Source organism: Ambystoma mexicanum, chromosome 2q (assembly GCF_040938575.1).
Source record: "Ambystoma mexicanum isolate Mex_15411 chromosome 2q, UKY_AmexF1_1, whole genome shotgun sequence".
NCBI classification, from domain to species: domain Eukaryota; kingdom Metazoa; phylum Chordata; class Amphibia; order Caudata; family Ambystomatidae; genus Ambystoma; species Ambystoma mexicanum.
In genome coordinates, this window is record NC_090924.1 from 1,264,986,504 (window position 1) to 1,264,995,747 (window position 9,244).

Below are 9,244 nucleotides of genomic sequence, written 5' to 3' on the forward strand. Positions count from 1 at the left end.
CAATATTTTCCACATGTCGGTAGGATCCACTCCAGGAATCGGCGTGGAATGCATCAGTACCTGCTATGATCCACTCCAGGAATCGGCGTGGAATGCATCAGTACCTGCTATGATCCACTCCAGGAATCGGCGTGGAATGTATCAGGACCTGCTATGATCCACTCTAGGAATCGGCGTGGAATGTATCAGTACCTGCTATGATCTACTCCAGGAATCGCTGTGGAATGTATCAGTACCTGCTATGATCTACTCCAGTCATCGCTGTGGAATGCATCAGTACCTGCTATGATCTACTCCAGTCATCGCTGTGGAATGCATCAGTACCTGCTATGATCTACTCCAGTGATCGCCGTGGAATGCATCAGTACCTGCTATGATCTACTCCAATGATCGCTGTGGAATGCATCAGTACCTGCTATGATCTACTCCAGTCATCGCCGTGGAATGCATCAGTACCTGCTATGATCTACTCCAGGAATCGCTGTGGAATGTATCAGTACCTGCTATGATCTACTCCAGTCATCGCTGTGGAATGCATCAGTACCTGCTATGATCTACTCCAGTCATCGCTGTGGAATGCATCAGTACCTGCTATGATCTACTCCAGTGATCGCCGTGGAATGCATCAGTACCTGCTATGATCTACTCCAATGATCGCTGTGGAATGCATCAGTACCTGCTATGATCTACTCCAGTCATCGCTGTGGAATGCATCAGTACCTGCTATGATCTACTCCAGGAATCGCTGTGGAATGTATCAGTACCTGCTATGATCTACTCCAGTGATCGCCGTGGAATGCATCAGTACCTGCTATGATCTACTCCAATGATCGCTGTGGAATGCATCAGTACCTGCTATGATCTACTCCAGTCATCGCTGTGGAATGCATCAGTACATGCTATGATCTACGACAGGGGTCACTGTGGAATGCATCAGTACCTGCAATGATCTACCCCAGGGATCGCTGTGGAATGCATCAGTACCTGCTATGATCTACTCCAGTGATTTCTGTGGAATGCATCAGTACCTGCTATGATCTACTTCAGTGATCGCTGTGGAATGTATCAGTACCTGCTATGATCAACTCCAGTGTTCTCTTTTGAATCTATCAATACCTGCTATTATCTATCAGTACCTGCTATGATCTACTCCAGGGATCTGTGTGGAATGCATCTGTACCTGCTTGGTCACAGACAACTACAATAAATCATATATGTTCATTCAAAAAAGGGACATCAATGTGCAATGAAGTTACAAATGTTGCTATTTCATGAGTCGAGGGGTTGAACACCCATTTTGTGTCAGAGCGTTCATGGTTTGCTTGTTTAATACTCTAGGACAAGTGATAAGGGTCACTTAAGGGGTCAACATCTCTGGAAAACAACTCCTCAGCAATTGATGGAGCATACCCCCCTCTATAGGGGTATGCGTGGAGATGTTTCAGCGAGATGGGGGTCGTTCCTTGCCTTCATCGGGACAAAAGTTTGGCAGTGAAGCCTGCAGGTACTCAAAGTCTACAATAATATAATGTGAACCTTACTAGGTAGGCTGAGCTTCAAAAAGCGATCAACTCGATTGACTAAGCTTTCATGGTGGGCCGCGCTGTGTCTGCCTGCAATGCAAGAATACAGTCATAATAGTGCATGCTGCCAAATGTGTTTGGTATCACTGAGTGCAACTGATAATGTGCTTTACCGCTCCTTAATAAGGACGCGGGCGGTGTGGATTCTCGGGAGTAGTGGGTGGAGTGGGTCCTTCCCCAAAGTGTTGGAGGACTTGAAATCCAGAAGATGCAGTTCTGTTGGTGCATGGTGCCAAGTGCATTGGGTGGCACTGAAAATAACTAGAAAACGTCTTACCCAAGAGCTATATTTTACTGCTCCTGGTTCAGGGTACGGGCGGCGTGAGTTCTCGTAGGCCCACCATTCGTTTGGAATCTTGCAGGCCGTCTCAATGGCAATACAGTATAAACATCCGCCGCCACCTTAGGACTGCAAAGTCCTGAAGAGGAACTAAGCCACCACTGTTGTCCCACATACCACAACAAGCAGAACCACAGGGCCAAGAAAGTGGGACATCTCTAAAACAACAGCACCAGTATTTCGGTGCTGCCAGGCTATTCCTGAGGAAGTAGGTCACCATGGAGACCACAGAGGATTGTCTAGCGATATCCAACTCCAATCCTTAGTCCAAAAGAAAGCAGGAGAGTTAGAAACAGGGCAGAGAAGTCTTCACCTTTCAATTACTTGCTTAGATCAACTCCAAGTCGGCCGTGTGAAGTCATTAAAAAAACACTAACACCTGGAACCAGCTCAGCAGATTACTGCATATGAAAGGAATCATAGTCCTGTATTGCCTGAAACACAATGAAGTGATACACACCATCACAAACTTGGCTTTAAGTTGGTAGTCTTTACTAAAATACCAACTGAGTGGCTTTTCCTCCTTACTCTCTACAACAGGGTTCAGGCACAGTGATAGCTGAATGCGTCGAGATTTTCATCAGTGCTGCAAAGTGGTACTGCAATGCGATGACGTTTGCTCTGCTGCTGCTATGCTTATATTCTAAAGCTTCATCCTAAATTTAAAATAAAAAAAATCACTAACAAGGCAGAACAAAGTTTGGGGATGTTTGTGGTCTCGTGCAGAAAGGATGTGACCAAGCAGTTCGGATTGGGCTGCCCCTTTGTGGGTGGGACCAGCCATGATTTGCATGTCTTTCCCCTTATGTAATGGCTTGTCAGGCGAAGAAAGATGGTCTGGAGGGTTGTCCAGAGCAATGCCAGAGGTTAAGATTTAGTCTAAACCTTCCAGCCATCACCCCTTTTTGTTTTACTGTAGTCACTCTGAGTGGGACGGGCATGCCTAGACGTGGGTCCCGTGCTTGCTGAACCTAGAGACCCAGGCTACTCCTCACTGATCCAGGTCTGTGCATGCACGTTACATTTAGGCTGGCCTGTGCAAAACCAGAGAGTGTTCGCCAGAAGATTTGGAATTAATCATAATCACTGGCCTTGCTTGAACCTGGGACTACAGATCGCACGCATGTTTTCGAGGAGAGTTCTCGTGTTGCTGAACTAGCATACTGGCAAACCCAGGCGTTTAAAACTATGCCACGAAACCAGTTGCGTTTGATTTTTCCAATGCATGTATCATGTTTTTCCAAAATATTTTTATTATATCGACGCGATTATTGGCAGGCAATTAAACATCGTCCGTAGGTGTGCGCCTCACAAGTAGGCATATGTGCAGAGACTGAGGCGTATACACCAGCAGATCACCCACTCCCGATAACATACGGATGGATAAGAGGGGGCAGAAGCTGTGAAGGCCATGGGGACTTTTCACGTGCTCTCGTCGTCAGCATTGCCTTGGGAGATATATACTGTTGATAGTTTCGGTAAACAATAAAAAAGTCCAGACTGGGCGTCTCGGGCCAAAGAGATAAGCAGGACTTTGTTTAATTGACGAACATGTTATTGAAGTGGAATAAACAGTGCATGGACTCCAATCGCAGAGGGTCAGAGTTCGCGTCAACATGTCATGTACTCTGCAAAAAAGGACAGGCACTTGGGGATAGACAAAAAGAATGTATACAGATATAGAGAACCCCCTGGACCTCACCACTAGAGCCATTCGTGGTTCGGAATGTGTCGAACAAACAGCCAGGAGCCTGCTTGCACTCCAACAGCGAGAACATATACCAATTAAAGGCCATTAACGTTTAATAAAGGTCTGCAGATGGTGCATGGAGAGTCAGTGCATGACGAATGCACCTCATTGGCAGTAAACTTCACCGCTGGATAGAACTACCCTTTAGCGACATCCGGGACTGCGCTGCGGCAGGGCCTCTTCCCAGTCAATAACACACCCGGAACTAAAACACAAAGCCCCGCTACGAGAATGCATCATGCGCATGGCCACTTAAGGATTATGGTCTTATTGGCACTCAAAAGTGCTTTGACACAGTACAGCAATCTCATGCACGCACGTGCGCGAGATTTAGGTTTAGACGCAACGGAGCACTGTGCGCAGAGGGAGCACGCAGGGGGTGACCAATAAGGGCGTGGGGCGGTATGAGAGGATCTGGGATGGATAAGAGCGGGAGGAGGGGGGGGGGATGGGTTAAAGTAGAGGCATCCACAAGTAGCTAGATGTTCTTTGAAGACCAGGATCTTCAGGTGCCTCCTGAAGTGTAGGAGGGAGGAGGGCAGTCTCATCTGCCTCGGTCACTTGTTTCAGAGACACAGTGCATAGCAGGAAAAGGCATCTTTCCTGTCCCCGCCCCCCTCTTGCATTTCCTTTTTCCAGCTTCGAGATGTTGGCTTTCTGGTGGTGTGCTGGTGCCTAGAGATGGTGGGCAGGTACAGTAGTGTTATTTTATTTATTTAATGTGATATAGTTCACAAAGATACTTCACACATAATAAATCATATTCACAGCATATAAAAAATAATGAAGCAATTGTACAAAATATATAGAAAAAAAAAGTGTTTTCGTTTTAGTTATGATCTGATTTTATACAAAGAGTAAAACCTAAAACAATTGACATCATCTACTCCAGTAGTATTATGGTTGCGACTGCTTCGTAGGGAGACTTGAATATGACACACATTAGGAGTGGTAGTCATCATAGCTCCTTGAGGATGGGCGTGATCTACTGGAATTTTTAGTCCTGTGGACAGCTTTCAGACGGGCCAAGGGGACATTTAGGAGCCATGCGAGTAGGGTTTTGCTGATGTCCAGGAGAGGACCAGCGCTTCTTGAGGGAATCTCGAGGGAGGAACGAAAGGCTGGACTTTAACTTAACGCTGTGTGATTTGAAAGAGAGGCCACAGTCAATGGCGAAGGAGAGACATTGTGTGTTAGGTGAGAGCTGAAACGTGAAACCATCAAGCATCGTGTCAATCAACCAATCTTGCAGGCGTGGTGGGATTTCCTGGGAGAATGAATCTGGTCCGTCAGGTTGGCCTTCAGGGAGACGCTTGAGATCCAGGCTTGGATGAGAGACAGACAGTGCTTAAGTTGATGAATATGGATGTAAACCATCTAGGTAAAGCTTCATTTGTGTACATCTTGGTGTCGGTGCTAAGGAGTTCCCTGACAGGTTCCATGTGGAAAATGAAGATGAAAAGGGACAGGGTGAAGACCTGCAGAACTCTGCAGGTTACTGGATGATGCTGGGATCTGCTGGCATTCATCTTAATGAGTTGATCTCCGTTAGGGAGATATGAGGCAAACCAATGCAAACTTCTGTAGTCATGCATTGTTCACCCTGTTCCTTAGAGGCGAATCTTTAAGTCCTGGTTGTAGTACTTCACCAGGCCTCTTGTACATTCTGGCAGGGCACACATGCTATATTGTCACAGTCCAACCATTTTCTTCCGCTTTCCCCAATGCATATTCAATCCATTGGCTACATTTCGCTTACCTCTTATGTGTCTTTTAAACACTGTATTTCTACCTGCCAGCTTGTCTCTCTCCTACTTCAACATCTTACTGGTAAAATAGTTCATTGAACCAATTCATCATTGGCAGAGAACTGTATGTAACATGGACTTCAGATGTTGGTATCACTGCAGCTCCACTCAAACATTCGTCCTTTTGATGTCCATATAATGGGTAAGATTTGGTAGGGGAATAACCCCTGTTATCAGCACCTAGCGGGGATTCACATCATACTGTGTACTACACTGTACTTGAGAGCGACAATTGTACAGATTGCTCTTTCTCTTACCATTCAATACCAAGGTGACTGCCCTTGAGAAGAAGTTTGAATCTCTCATTGCAGCATTGATGTGAGAGAGAAAATGAGGTGCATGCGGTACCAGACCAGGGCAGTCTAGGGTGTCAACTCTCGAAGAAACTCAAGAGGTTTTGCAAGTATGCCCCGTCATCCATTGTGGATTTAAAATCCAGAGTACAGAGATGCAAGAACCCAGCCAGTGTTGCAAATCTTGGTCTCCTACGGCTGCCAAAACAGGCAAGATTTTAAACCCTTAGGGCAATGGTGCAAGAGTTTCTGAATATATTTTAATTAGATAATTATATGGCAGTGGGAGCCAATGAATCCCAGGGGACAGGAACTCTATACAAAGTGTTCCGCCTGCCCACAGAGGCCCCGGGAGGTAAGTGCTCAGAGGAGGCACAGTTATGGGAATGTGGTGACCTCAGGGAGACTACTTCAAAGGAGTTGGTTTGTACTAAACATTCGGAGTTTTATCAGAGGAAGGTACAAGTCTTCCTGCACCTATGCAGGTAAACCAGAGAGGAGAAAGGAAATACAAATGAGCAAAAAGAAATGAATGAAAAGAGATCGACACTCATTACCCTGCGAATTGCAAGTGCGTTTTAAGGGGAGGGTCACATCTTTACTTTTTTGGATAGATTACTAACAGACAGGGTGAAAAGATACTTTTTTACTGATTTAGCTGATTGCTCAACTTTTCAATTTATACAAATCTTAAAATACAAAGCATTAAAATGAAGAAAAATAAACTCATATAGTTAAACTTCTTTTTACAAAAGTATTACATAATTCACAATCACAAAATCAATCACAAACACAAATTATGCATAACCATTTTTGTATAATTAATAATTGTCTCCCAATACTGTGGGCACCTGTTATACTATATTCTGTAATGTGATAATGCCTGATTAATTGTGTTGTTACAGTCATCTCATTGTTGTGATTCGATATCTTAATCGCCCGTCTAAATCTAGAGCATTAAGAAAGCTGATCGTGGCTATGATATTTTATTTATATCGCGCTCATACACAGGTGTTTCTGAGCGCGACCAGGCAAAGGGAGGGGAACAGTGGAGAGGTCAAACAACGATCTTACTAGGCCCAGTGACATTGAGAATGCGCAAGTGCATGGGAAAGGGAAAAGAGGGAAAGTGCGTGGGACAGGGGAGAAATTGGAAAGAAGTGCAGAGCATAAGAGAGGACAAGAAAAATAAATAAATAAATACGGTGATCAGAAACAGTTGTAGTGCAGCCTGTGTGGGCCAAGTGCAAGGTTAGTGCAAGGTTAGTCAGATAGGGAGTATCTGATCAGTGCAGACAAAGAGTGGGGGGGACTGTATGGGTACAGAAACAGGTCCCAGTGCAAGGGGTGGCTAGGGGGCAGTGCAGGAGGGTGACAGGGTGAGCAGGTACCTGAGCCGGAAGGGCAGATGGTGGCCAGGTGCAGCATTGCTCAGAAAGAAAGCAGATCAGCAGGGGAGAAGAGGGGGAAAGGCAGAAGCGAAGAGGAACGTCTTGAGGAGCTTCCGGAACCGTAGGGGGTTCTCCTCAAGTCTCAAGGTGGCGGGTAGGCAGTTCCAGAGGGAGGCCCCCCACAGAAGACAAAGATCGACCACCAGCTCGTTTCTTTGAAAAACGACTGACCCTGAGGGAGTTGGAGGTAGAGGAGCGAAGGGCTCTAGAGGGGAGGTATGCGGATGCTCATATTCTGTGTTGCTACTATTGATAACCATCTATGTTCAGGTAGCACATAAGCAATCTCAGTCACATGTTTAACAAAATGTGTACATCTACGCTGACAAAAGGCTACACATTCTATAACAAGATGTTCAAGCGCTTCTTTAACAGATTAGATATTACAAAATCAACAGTAATTATCCTCTTGGCTGATCTGCTTTCGTTGCGCTAAAATATCACGGGTGGGCCATAAATTCAAGCGTAGACGTAAAATAGCAGAGCGTATCTTGGGGTTCGGTGCTCTCTGACACCAAGTTTCTTGTCCCAAAAGTATTGCGGATTGAAATGCTTATAAGTTAGGCAAATTGAGCGTGTGGTTATCTAATGTTGCATAAAGATTTTCTTTTTGGCATGATCAGGGTTGTTGATTAAATTCTCTAATGTGACATCAGCTGTAGCCATAATTGCCATAACATTCCTTGTGCATTCTTGTATAAATCGGTGTTTAGAAGAGAACATATAATTTGCCACTGTCGTTAACAAGGTGTTCATTTTAGTATATATCAAACATTTTCGGAACAAGGCACATAATTGCCAATGGTACTTGTAAGGAAGTGAGACCCAGCTCATATCTTAACCATGGCCCCCGGGGTGCACTGAGGAACTCCCAAAATTTGTCGCCAATATTTGGCTTCTAATTTTTCAAAAAAGGGGTATTCAGTGAAAAGATACTTAATTTGTATTTCTTGCAGTTTAGAGTGAGGGTGGCCAAAGGACATTGCTGTTGGGGGGAGTCCTGCACAATGTTTCACCAGTAGGTGGGAGGAGATTGATAGAAGCCATGGGAACACAGACGAAGGAATCTGAAGCAGGCTGATTTTAACTGCATGTTATTAAAGTGTGCTTATGCTTTCCATATCCTCCCATCACCCCCAAATGTGATTATGCTATTAAGAATTCTGGAATTATTTGGTATATATACTCATGGTACATGAACAGTGGTAATGAAGGCAGGGACTTTAAAGTCACGGGTCCTGTCTAATGGGGGAAACCAGATGCTATTCTTTGTTCATGATTGATGCTCCCATCCCCATGTTCATTACAGTTCCTTTGAAAGCAGCAGGATGTTGGGTAAATAAAATGTGCACTTGGCCTGGAGCTCAGTATCCACCCCAGTTAGGCAGGATGTGGGAAAGCTGCTGAGAGGCAGTTCTATGTTCAGACTTGCCACTTTCCCACGTGTCCACACCTCAGCCCTCTCACTGTCCATTTAGCATCCCACTGAGTCATATGTTGCAAAGTGTTTGCAATGTAGAACAATGAAATGCAGCTAATAGCTTGGAGTCTAAATAAACATGATAAATTGGCCTTCACAACCCAAGAAGAAAGAAAATCACAATTTGATAAGATGTGAATCCACACCTTGTGAGAATGCACCAAATCTCAGTGCGGTATCTTACTTTACAGGAGGCTCACACAACACACCATATACGCTGGGCACCCATCAGTATTACGATATGTCACACCTGGAAGGATCAAAGGGTCTGAAAAGACAAATTAGTTTAATATGATGTATTAAGAGTTCTTTACAGTGTGGGACAAAATATCAAACTGGGTAGGTGAAAAGTGCAAATTAAGTGCAAGGATTCATTCTGTCCATAAAAGTTAAATATTAATACCGTTCAAAATGGCTTTTCTCAGAAGGGTTCTCTTCCGGGTTTGAACAGTGCTCAGGATTTGACTTCATCCGGGTCTCTTTGGTAATCCCATGCCACCAATTGTTTCCAGGGAATGTATCCCCTTACTCTTCCTCCT